This window comes from Trichechus manatus, unplaced genomic scaffold (genome assembly GCF_000243295.1).
Source record: "Trichechus manatus latirostris isolate Lorelei unplaced genomic scaffold, TriManLat1.0 scaffold00110, whole genome shotgun sequence".
Lineage (NCBI taxonomy): Eukaryota > Metazoa > Chordata > Mammalia > Sirenia > Trichechidae > Trichechus > Trichechus manatus.
This window is the reverse complement of record NW_004444046.1, coordinates 8715751-8726249: the sequence shown is the minus strand read 5'-3', so window position 1 is coordinate 8726249 and position 10499 is coordinate 8715751. Positions and strand designations below refer to the sequence as shown.

Below are 10499 nucleotides of genomic sequence, written 5' to 3'. Positions count from 1 at the left end.
CCTGAAGTACAATTAAAAAAAAAAAAAAAACTACCTTAATGTTTTACTATTCATACATCAGAGTTCAAAAGACTGTTTACTTTTCCCCTTAAATATAGACGAGTAACTCTCAGTGAACGAAGGTGATAGAAACGGAAGCTGGGAGGAAGTCAAGGAAGACTTCAAATAACAATTAAAATAGAATTAAATCCTCATTATCAAGGAAGATTAACCAGCTTAAGAATTTACTGTGATTAAAATACAGCAGGAACTTGAGAGGTGTGCCTGGTTATGTATCAGAAGAATTCAGTGATTAGTGAGATTGCAGCTGGACCAGTTGCCAGACTCCAGTCCCCACAGACACCTCCAGGAGTGGCAAACAGGGATCAAAGGAAAGGAGTCCACCAAGCCAATCAAGTTGCCTGAGCCCCTCCCCCTAGCCTCACTCAAAGAAAGAATCCAGAGGCAAGCTGGTTTATATTCTCCAATCTCATGGGGGCTCCACTCCCTGTTGTTGCTTAGCCACAGTGCCTTGCTGTGTAAAAATACCAAGACCTAATGGTTAAGCTCTCAACTGCTAACCAAAAGGTTGGCAGTTTGAACCCACCCAGCAGCTCCTCAGGAAAAAGACCTGTCCACACGCTATGGGGCAGTTCTACTCTGTCACAAAGGGTTGCTATGATCAGAATCCACTCATTGGCACCTAACAACAACAACAGACTCCTCTTCTTTTGCCATAATGACTCTGCAAATCAGTTAACCAGGCTCAGATCATGAGAGTTGACCTGATGAGTATGAATGTATTCTTATTCTGTCAAAACTCACCTGTGCATGGCCTTAAAAAAAAAAAAAAACCAAAACCAAACCCACTGCCATCAAATCTATTCTGACTCATGATGACCACACAGAGTTTCCAAGACTGTAAATCTCTACAGAAGCAAACTACCATATCTTTCTCGCGGAGCCGCTGGTTTCGAACCAGTTGCTAACCTTTCAGTTAGCAACTGATTGCTTGCATAGTCTTGGCTGTGTTAAAATCGATTGTCCTATTTTGACGTAAAAATTGCCACAGCCATTTGATTTTGTTTTTACTACTTACTTTGGTAACAGAAAACCAAAGGCTTGCTGTGCTTCTTGAATAAATCATATTGAAATCTGAGTAAGCACTAAAAATACATGACATCATTAATGAAAACAGATCGTGTTCGTCATCACCAAAAGTAAGTGAGTCAACATTTGTGGCCAATGTTTTGACCAACTCACCCAGTTGTGGTATTTGATAATCTTGGCAGCCTAGATACAATTTACTTTTTTTTTCCCTCTTCAAATGTCATTTTATATCTTAGAATGGCTCAAAGCACTTGTCTCAGTCCTGCCACTTGTAGTCCAATATCTGAATGTAGTTGGGAAAAAAACAGGCATGTGGCTGAGAAACAGAACAAACACTGCATGATAAGTGAATTTTGCTATGCCGCTGTGTCACAAAGCAAAACTTATCGAGTAGCCATGGAAGAAGTCACGTTGTATTTACTCTAAGATATTTTTCACTACATCAAAAGTATCCCTGTATATTAACAAATTTTCATTGAGCAAATGGTTATTTCCATTTTAAATTGAAAAACCAAACCCGTTGCCATCTAGTCGATTCCGACTCCTAGTAACCGTATAGGACCGAGTAGTACTGCCCCGTAGGGTTTCCAAGGAGCAGCTGGTGGATTCAAACTGCTAACCTTTTGGTTAGCAGCCAAGCTCTTAACCACTGCACCACCCTAAATTACATAACTGATTGCATTTCCACTTTACTTTGGTGGTAAGAAGGTCAGCATCAAATTTCAACTCTTTTACTCACTGTAAAGCTGCTTATGATTTGTATCCTTGTGAACTAACCATTGTTGTTAGGTGCCTTCGAGTCAGTTCTGAATCACAGCAACCCTATGTACCACAGAACAAAACACCACCCAGTCCTGTGCCATCCTCACAATCATTGCTATGCTTGAGCCCACTGTTGCAGACACTGTGTCACAATCCATCTCATTGAAGGTCTGCCTCTCTTTCGCTGACCCTCTTCTTTACCAAGCATAATGTCCTTCTTCAGGGACTGCTCCCTCCTGATAACATGCCCACAGTACATGAGACGAAGTCTCACTATTCTCGCTTCTAAGGAGTATCCTGGCTGTACTTCTTCCAAGACAGATTTGTTCATTCTTCTGGCTCTCCATAGTATATTTAATATTCTTTGCTAACACCATAATTCAAAGGTATTTATTCTTTTTGGTGTTCCTTATTCACATTGTCCAGATTTCACACACATATGAAGTGACTGAAAATACCATGGCTTGGGTCAGTCACACCTTAGTCTTCAAAGTGATATCTTTGCTTTTCAACACTTTAAAGAGGTCTTTTGCAGCAGATTTTCCCAGTGCAATACATTTTTTGACTTCTCGACTGCTGCTTCCATGGGCATTGATTGTGGATCACAATAAAATGAAATCCTTCACAACTTCAACCTTTTCTCCATTTATCATGATGTTGCTTATTGGTCCAGTTGTGAGGATGTTTGTTTTCTTTCTGTTAACATGTAATCCACACTGAAAGTCTTTGATCTTCATCAGTAAGTGCTTCAAGTCCTCTTCATTTTCAGCAAGCTAGGTTGTGTCATTTGCACATCACAGGTTGTTAATGAGTCTTCCTCCAATCCTGATGCCATGTTCTTCTTCATATAGTCCAAGCTCTTGGATTATTTTCTCAGTATACAGACTGAATAAGTATGGTGAAAGGAGACAACGCTGATGCACATCTTTCCTGATTTTAAACCATGCAGTATCCCCTTGTTCTGTTTGAATGACTGCTTCTTTGGTCTATGTACAGGTTCTACATGAATACAATTAACTGTTCTGGAATTCCCATTCTTGGCAATGTTATCCATAATTTGTCATGATCCACATGGTCGAATGCCTTTGCATAGTCAATAAAACACAGGTAAAGATCTTTCTGGTAGTCTCTGCTTTCAACCAAGATCCATCTGACATCAGCAATGATATCCCTCATTTCACATCCTCTTCTGAATCCAGTTTGAATTTCTGGCAGTTCCTTGCCAATGTACTGCTGCAGCTGTTTTTGATTTATCTTCAACAGAACTTTAATTGTGTGTGATATTAGTGATAATTTCTGCATTCTGTTGGATCACCTTTCTTTGGAATGGGCACAAAATTAGATTGCTTTCAGTCAGTTGGCCAGGTATCTGTCTTCCAAATTTCATGGCATAGACGAGTGAGGGCTTCTGGCATTGCATCTGTTTGTTGAAACATCTCAACTGGTATTCTGACAATTCCAAAAACATACCAGGGCTAAAATGTATAAGTAATAAGGAAGTAACAGAGGAAGAGAGAAAGAGAACAGGAAAGTATTATCGATAGTATAGATTAGCCATGCATTGAGAAGGAAGCTCAAGACTATGGCATTACAGCTTAGAAGTTAGCTTCTGCCTGCTTGAAACAGTCCCTCTCAGCAGATGTTGAGACTGGTCTTTCACCAAGATAATGGCAGAGAAAGGTAGTATTCTCTGTAGTTTAAGTTCTAAGTGCTTTTGATCCCTTTAATTTGAGTTGCCTGGTAATAAAAGTGGAGCCCTGGGGGCGCAGTGGTTAAGCATTTGGCTGCTATCTAAAAGGTGTGCAGTTGGAATCTACCAGCCACTCCTTGGAAACCCTATGGGGCAGTTCTATTATATCCTATAGGGTTGCTGTGAATAGGAATCAACTCAATGGCAATGGGTATGGTTTTCTTGGTTTAGTAACAAAAGTAATGACAATTAACTAAAGTTGAATTTATTTTTTAATGACATAAAAGCATGACACAAGGTACTATGCTAAGTGTTGCAGGTGTAGAGGCAGGTATGGGGACAAGAAATATGGGACGTAGTTTATAATTTGGGTTTCAGAAAGAGACCCATTTGGGTTTGAATCCTATTGGTGTCACACTTGGATACTTACTGTTTTAATCTCAATACTCTCATCTATAAAATAGAAATAACACAGCACCTATCCCTTTGTGTCATTTAAAGATTTAAGTTGAGATAAGGCACTAGAGATCTTAGTACACAATGCGTTTTCAATTCATTTTAGTTGATTCTTATTGTGACAGTTCCTGCCCTAAAGAGTTAAAGATTTAGATAGCAGTAAGTCATGCATCCAAGACTATAGTTCAAGGACATATGTAATAAACGCCATGAAAGTGGCATAAGCAAAGTGCTCTGGTGGAGGACAGGGGCAGAGAGAAATGATCAAAGTCAGAAACCCAGCTGTGGGGTGGGGCCAACTTGTGGAAATGCCTCTGGTGATTTAAACCAAAGTCATCTAATGAATTTGAGAACACATAGTAAAGGTACATCAAGACTTGGAGTAGAAAGACAGATTGGAATAAACTGTAATAATTTCAAGTTAAAAAGAGAAAGTTATCAAGAACAAACTAATAATGAGACCACTTCTACTGCAAAGGAATCCATCTGCAAAAAGTATCATGATCTCTATGTTGCCCCCAATTAGGATATGATGCTACATTTCGCTCTTCTTGTAGCAGCTAGAATGTACTGTGCCAGAAAGTCCATTGGATATCTAACAATTCTGCAAGATAAGAGTTATCCTTGTTTTCCAAGCAGGAGATGAGGCTTAATAAGCTTAAATGTTTTGTTTAAAGTCACTTAGCTAATAAAAATGGCCACATGGATATGTTTCCTGTTTACAAAGCTCACATTCCAAAGCTTGCAATCTTTTCAATATCATCCTTTATCTCTCTACATAATTGTATCTCACAAGACCTTTTTGATGATTGTGTCAAAAATATACTTGTATACATGGAGAACGGGCTCCTTGTATAAGATTCACAACCTATGATAACAGGTTTTACATCAGAAAAATCAGTTTACTCCAGCAATGTCTCATGGAAGGAGTGGTTGGTACTATATTCATGGAGGAACAAATACTCAATATTTGCTGTCTTCTTCTAGTAATTTGTGTTCATGATGGTGTTCATTGCTATAGAGCCTCTGCTAAATTAGAAACACATCTTTGTAGCATTCTGAAGAATATGAAGTCTTTAAATTTTTAGGAAGAAAACAATCTATAAGCAAAGAGGATAAGTGATAATTTTCCAAAGTTTGCATTTCTAAATTTTATAATATATATTTAATTGAACTGTAACAATACTTAGAGGCTCCGGTGGCAAAACAGTTACAGCGCTTGGCTGCTAACCAAAAGGTCAGTGGTTGGAACCCATCAGCAGCTCCACAGGAAGAAAGACCTCGTGATCTCCTCCCATAAAGACTTCAGCCTAGGAAACCCTATGGAACAGTTCTACGCTGTCCTATAAGGTCGCTGTGATTTGGAATCAAGTCAACAGCACCCACCAACAACAACATAACAGTACTGTGTAGCTTGTCCAACAACGACTAAGCTCTAATTAGAACTGTATTTAAGGTAATTCTGAAGATTAAATCTAACAATTGTCATTAGGCTATAAAAAATTATGATATGATTGCCAAAATAGCATTTCCAGGTAACCAACTATAGGTAAACAGACAATAGAGGCCATTTTGCATTTAAGTGACTATAATTAATGGAGAAATACAATCAGAAAGCGCTTTCCGAAAGACCTCATAGTATTCGTCAGTACTTTTGCCATAAGTTTTGGCTGGTCATCTTCTCGGTACATAGTAGTGTTTTACTTCCTGATCCTGTTATTGCTGCCTGAGGCCATGTGACTTTTTCTGGTCAATGAATCAAGAGTAGAGGTGTAAAGTGAGTTAGTTACCTGCAGGCTAGAGCACTTAATTATTACTGTAAGATCTCCAGAGTTCTTTCCCTCTGCCCCACTGACTGGCAGAATTTGAGATGGCAGTTGCTCCATTAACTTGAGTTCTGGAGGCTATAGAGCAGAACTTTCAGTAAATCTACAACAGACACATAACATGAGGGAGAATTAAACCTTTGTAGTTGCGAGCCACTAAGATTTTGTGGTTGTGACTGCAACATAACCTATCCCAGTACTATCCAATAAAAAATAAAATGTGAGCCACATGTTTAATTTAAAAATTCTGGCAGCCATATTTAAAAATGCAAAAAGAGACAGGTAAAATTAATATTAATAATATTTAAAACAATATATCCAAAATATTATCATCTCAACATGTGGCATGCATCACCCTTCAAGTGCTCAATAGCATGTGTGGCTGCTGACTGCTAGTCAGAGAAGACTCTGCTTATACTAATGATAGAGATAGCACATAGTATCCAATTCATCAGCAAGATTTCTTCAAGAAATACACATATATATAGTAAAACAAGTGGTTTAGAAATAGCAGAGAGTTGACAAATTCTTGTTTGTGTTAAATTACTATGAGTTATCCAGTAGATATGCTCTCTGGGCAGTGAGATAACAAGGAATAAGGAAACCATAAACAATTAGGAATTTTGTAGTTCCAATTATTCTTCCCTTTACCAGCTCCTGAAAACAGGAATACAAGACTCAGCTATACCTTGAAATAATAAGAGTTAGGTCTCAAAATGTCAAATAATAGAACTGATTTTTTTGAAAAAAAAATTTTTTGAAGGCAGTATCCAAAAGAGATGACATCAAACATCTGCTCCATAGGGTCTTGGAGCTTAGAGGAAAAAAAAATATATATATATATATATTCAAGAGTATAAGAAAGACAAGAGAAGAGTAAAAGCTCTATATTTTTTATCAGGAAATGATTACTGATGACATTTGGAAGTATAGCTTTGGTGAATTTATGAGGAAAGAAGTAAATTAAAGGAAATTCAAAACAAATCTTGTGAAGAGGAAATTGAAGCAACGAGTGAAAGGAAATAGTAATAGGAAGAGTAGAAATGCACTTCTATAAAATAGAACTCCATTTTAACTGAAAAGCCCAGGGAAACGTAATAAGAGAAAACAGTCATTTCTGGGTCTGTGTGAAGCTAATAATGAAACACAGGATTTTTGAAGCAGATGAGTGGCATGAGGATAAAATAGAGCTGAGGACTTAGACTAGGATCAAATACCCTATCTGGAGGCTTAAAGGAATAAAATGTATGGTAGAGCTTTAGATTGGCTGCCAATCAAAGATTTAATCTTTGATCTGTTGAGAATTACATGTTTAAATAATTGGTTAGCTTGACTTTGAATGAGAGGGTGCATGGGATTTACAGGTGGTTGGAAATTTAGAAGAAATAAAGGAAATGAGAACTTGACTGACTAATAACATAGTATCTAAAGAAATGTGTATATCTTTTTACATACACATCAGAATGAATAAAAATTTTAGGAAAACAAAAATGAATCCACATCAAGGTGTCATGCTAACCAGGAAGAACTGAAAAAAGGAAGAAAAATTAAAATGAGATTGAGATATTTTTCTTAAAACTGAATACTATAAAGTCTGGTTGTGATTTTTAAATCCTACAGAATAAGAAATAATTTGAAATTATAGAATAGTTTTTATAATACCTCACACAGTACCATGTTATTCAGCCAACAGTATAAACTATTTTTTCTAAGTTTATACTAAACTTCTAAAATCAAGTTCTCTTTTGTGGATTGAATTATGTTCCCCCCCCCCCCCCACCAAGTATGTGTCAACTTGGCTAGGCCATTATTCCCAGTTTTGTGTGGCTGTTCTTCATTTTGTGATCTCATGTGATTATCCTATGTGTTGTAAATGCTAACCTCTATGATGTTAATGAGGCAGGATTAGAGGCAGTTATGTTAACTAGGCAGGACTCATTCTATAGGATGAGGTTGTATTTTGAGTCAATCTCTTTAGAAATATAAAAAAGAGAAGCAAGTAGAAAAGTGAGGGACGTCATTAACACCAAGCAAGAACAGCCAGGAGTAGAGTGTGTCCTTTCGACCAGGGTTCCTGGGCTAAGAAGCTCCTTGACCAGGGGAAGATTAATGACAAGGACCTTCCCCCAGGATCAACAGAGAGAAAAAGCCTTCTCTTGGAGCTGGCACCTGAATTTGGAATTCTAGCCTTCTAAATTGTGAGAAAATAAATTTCTCTTTATTAAGGCCATTCACTTGTGGTGTTCCTGTTATAGCAGCACTAGATAACTAAGATAGTCTCTAAGTATTATATTTCTACATAACTCTTACCTATTTTTCCACATAAATCTTGGCATCAAATATTTGGAAAAATAACAATAGTAACAAAAAAGAAAGCAAAATAAAATAATTATCTAAATTTATGTACCTAAATACAAATTTTTTTAGGACTATATATTAGTGCCAAGAAAATAAAATATCACAAAAGATTATCATGCAGTTTTTCTACTAGGGTAATAAAAAACACAGCAAACTTGCTGTAGTCAATTCCCACCCATGGCAACCCCACATGTTACGTGGTTCAGAGTAGAACTGCATTCCATAGGGTTTTCAATGGCTAGGGAAGGAGATTGCCAGGTCTTTTTTCCACAACGCAAAGCTGGGTAGATTCAAACCAGCAACCTTCTGGTTAATAGCTGAGAGCAAACTACTTGTTCCACCCAGGGACTGATAGGGCAATGTTGCTGTTGTTGTTATTGTTAATTGCTGTTGAGTCAATTTCAACTCATGGCAACACCATACATGCAGAGTAGAACTGCACCACAGGGTTTTCAAGGCTGTGATCTTTTGGAAGCAGTTCACCAGGTCTGTCTTCCAAGGCACCTCTGGGTGGGTTAGGACGGCCAACTTTCAGTTGTAGTGGAGCACTCAACCATTTGTGCCACCCAGGGACTCCTATTCAGGTAATAGTCAATGGTAAAACTGAGGAGCAGTGTAGATCACAGAATACCAAAAACAACAGCAAAGATTTCTGGGGGGGAAAGAATTTTAAAAGCGTTAAAAAAAAGTTGGAGAATTGGGGGGGTTATGTAAATTAAAACAATTCCCAAGACAATTAAAAAGTAACTGAAGAAACCCAATTTAAAAAACAGATCATCAAGCAGTGAAAAGAATTTCAACTAAAATCAAAGAATATTTTAAATATAATTATACACTAAGCAACTGACAAAAGAGAAGTGATGAAGTGTAAAGAAGTAGTCTATGAAGTAATTATTTAGACTCTATCTTCAGAATTAAAGAAAAAGAGCAGGCATTTGCTTAGCATCAAATCAGATTTCTGACTAGAAAGGTGAGAAATTAAAGAACCAGCAGATTAACACCTTAAATGACAATTAAGTCAATAATGTTTTCTTTACTGATAAAAGACTAACACCAGCAGTACTCAGTCATAAGAGCTAAATTAAAGAAGGATGATGGAAATTCTTAATTTATTCAGGTGGTTAAGTATCTGGAAGAAATCCAACTAAGCTCACCTCAGAAAATTACCCTCACAAATAGTTTTTGTGTTTGAAGGTAATATCTACTACTGCCCACCAGAGAACATTTCTCCCTTAGATGATTTCAACTTCTGTTCCATTCATCCCTTCCACCCCCATTTATCTCCCTTTAATATCTAGAATGACTACTAATTGAACCTACTAGTATCCTTTTTTTTTTCCTCCTGTCTCACAGCCCAACATGGATGGGTAAAGCTAATACATCAGTGGCAGATTATCCAAGAGGCAAGGTAAGCTCAGTGCATAGTCTGCTTGCTTACCAGGTCATCTGTAGTAAATAATTTATGATCTTTGATGTAGTAAAATCCATGTGAAATTGTTCACTACAGATTAGTAAGTAAGCATAAGTTAGCCCATACTTACTAAGTCCCTGTCAGGGACTGCAAATAAAAGAGAATTTGATTCTGTAGGAAGGTGCTGTGGGGTCGGGAGAGAGCTAGATGCTAGCCATACCTAGAAGTAGAATCTTTGACGTGGCAAAAAAATGTGAAATTGTTCACTACAGATGATCTGGTAAGCAAGGTAAGCATCGTGCTTACTTTGCCTATTAAATAATCTGCCCTGGGTAGGCCTTAGGTGTGCGTGAAGTGAAAGATCATGAGCTTGGGAGTTAAACATGTCTGGGCTTAAATTATCCCAAATTCACCACCTACTAGCAAGTTGTTTAACCTCTATGATGTTTATTTTCCTCGTTTACTGAATATAGCTAATAGTTCCTACCTCACAGAGTTGTAGCAAGAATTAGAGATAGCAGTGCAGGTAAAACACCTAGTGCACCATGACACATAGAAAGTGCTCAGTAAGTTAATTTCATTGGCAAGATCTCGGTTTAAATCCTGCTCTGCTATTAGAAGCTCTGTAACTCAGTTTCTTTCTTTTTTTTGTAACTCAGTTTCTGATGACAGTACCTACTGCATATTATTACTGTGAGGATTAAATGAGTAAAATGTGTAAAAGGGTTTAGAACAGCGTCAAATAATAAATGCTACATAAATATCGTCCTCATTATTATTATTAGGGTCAAAGTTCCTAATGAGCCTGGGTGGTTCAGGAATAACAAAGTCTTAAGAGGGAAGAGCTCAAATTTTCTATGAGAGCAGAAGAACTGGGAGAATCAGAAAAGAGGTCCAATTTATGAGC

The 10499-nt window shown here is 37.4% G+C and overlaps 1 protein-coding gene across 1 annotated transcript in view; it reads right to left on the bottom strand.

The window, feature by feature from the left end:
* The window catches only part of NLGN1 (neuroligin 1), a 1020111-nt gene that overhangs the window by 908016 nt on the left and 101596 nt on the right, over positions 1 to 10499 (bottom strand). The gene's annotated exons all lie outside the window — the stretch shown is intronic.